The sequence below is a fragment of the Penaeus vannamei genome, chromosome 12 (assembly GCF_042767895.1).
Source record: "Penaeus vannamei isolate JL-2024 chromosome 12, ASM4276789v1, whole genome shotgun sequence".
Lineage (NCBI taxonomy): Eukaryota > Metazoa > Arthropoda > Malacostraca > Decapoda > Penaeidae > Penaeus > Penaeus vannamei.
Genome location: NC_091560.1, coordinates 29,436,512 through 29,439,011, shown reverse-complemented (window position 1 = coordinate 29,439,011; position 2,500 = coordinate 29,436,512).

The window sequence follows — 2,500 nt, the reverse complement described above, 5'->3', positions numbered from 1 at the left end:
TCAAATGATAAGGCGATTGTTTACTAACGAGCTCGACGGTGTATAACCAACGCAGAACAAATAACCTGAAAGAGCAGATAACAAATACAATGATATAGAAAAGAGGGGCGTTACTGCTTGTAGGTTTTATCAGGGTCGATCACTATTCCAAATGGTGAAAAAAAATCAACAGATAACCCGAAAACGAGTGTATACTTCAATACAAATATCTCGATTTCTTACGTTTTATGTTTGCAGTACCTTAGGGGTTGTCAACAATATTTGAAACCGAAATAAATATATAAAGTACGGCTACAACTTACGTCTTGCGCTGCAACAGGAAGCCTTCCTACTTTTCATCTCAAAAAGAGAAAAAGTAACATCCTCTCTCTTGATGAAGTCTCTTGAATACGAAGCGTGTGTTCGCTGCGTATGTGTGTGCTTGTGTGCATAGATTCACATATATACATACACACACACACACACACACATATACATATATATATATATATATATATATATATATATATATATATATATATGCATATATATACATATATATACATATATATATATATATACATATATATATACATATGTATGTATATGTATGTGTATATATATATATATGTATAAACATATATATATATATATATAAATATATATATATATATATATATATATATATATAGATAGATAGATATATAGATAGATACAGATACAGATACACACACACACACACACACACACACACACACACACACACACACATACACACACACACACATATATATATATATATATATATATATATATATATATATATATATATATATATATATATATATATATATATATATATATATATATATATATATATATGTATATGTATATACATATATATACACATACACACACATTTGTGTGTGTGTGTGTGTGTGCGTTACAGTTACCCTCCCCACTTTTCCAGTTGTTAATTCTTTTATTCACGAATTGAATTCATGTCTGTCCTCCACTGCCGAGTCGTATGTCGTATGGAAGTGATATCAAATACTTTTAAAATGAATATAGAAATATCATATGTCTAATTCGTTAAACTCTATTACTTTCTTTTATGCTTATAGAGTTATGAGTTACTGAAATGTTTTGAGGAATTAAAATGGCTTAAGGAATTACATGTCGATGGAATGAGGAAAAAAAAAAAAAAATATTGGAATGTTTTGTTTACGTTACAATGCTGTCCCGATAGCCTGGGCCAGCAGAAGGACGAAGCGCCGTACTCTGCATTTTATAGTCTAAAACTCTATAAAAGAAAGAAAGACGTACTCTGCAGGTAATACGTATCTGATATATATATAAAAAAATCACTTGTGTCATTTAAGTGAGCTGAAATTTGATATGTTCCTTATGGGATAAATTATATTATAAATGACCTCAGTGTTTTTCTTTTCTTTTCTTTTTATGAAGTTGAGATAGTCTGATATTAATACTGTATAGTCTTCCAACAATCAGAACGTAAGTCCAGGTAGGAATGGTATGAATGAGCCAATTAGATTCCTGCGTTCATGTGACGTGAACATAGACACTCAATAGAACCAATCAGATATGGAATAGATCATCACGTGACGACAGAAGCTGGGCCTAGGAGAAGCCGTTTGAAATTCAAATCAGTTGCATCATGGCTAGACAGTGTGTAGGTTGTGAGAATAAATATTTCTATTTCACTGCGAAATGTCAACAAAATAACGAAGCAGGCTTACTAAATCTACATCACAATGTACTGCCAATAGAAAAACAATGTCCGCTCTGTAAGACATCGTGTCATTACAGAACTGACAAGACACCAGTGAGTTTGTGGTGCATGGAAAAGGATTTAAAAAATAAGAAAGCAGTGTAACTTTGCTGTAAGCGATCGCAATTTCCGCCAACAACGACCCGGAATACCCCGACGATCCCAGTGATCCGCAGTCTGGCCCGTCTGAAGTTGATGCTTCAGGTAAGATGAATTTAAAATTGTCCTTGGGTCTGGGCCCTCTCATGCCGGAACATACGAGGTGAAGATTTTGTAGACCATGTGGGGGGGAGGGGGGCGGCAGCCCCTCCTGAAAGTGGGTTTAAGGGGGCGGAGACCCCTTATACAACCCGGAAATGTGTTAATGTACTATGCTTACTAGTATTCTACAGATATTTCTCGAAATTCCCAGATATGTAGGCCTACCCTGCCCTCCCCAGCTATTGAGACTGATATCGTAGTTGTGCTTCGTTTGCGAAGGAAATGAACTGCTAGATTCTTTCGAAACACGACGAAAGCTATTGGAGAATTATTCTATGCATCCAAAACTAGTGTGGGGGTGCATTTCTAAGGTTAGGTTGGTTATTCGCGTCGCCCGCCATTTTTGTAGAATTCGAAAACGGAACCCAAGCATGAACTGCCGTAGCTCTAGCGCAGTTGGTGCTTATAACGGCTGCCGTAACAATAGACCTTGCAGTTATTATGTGCGTAAATCTTTTATTATTTTAC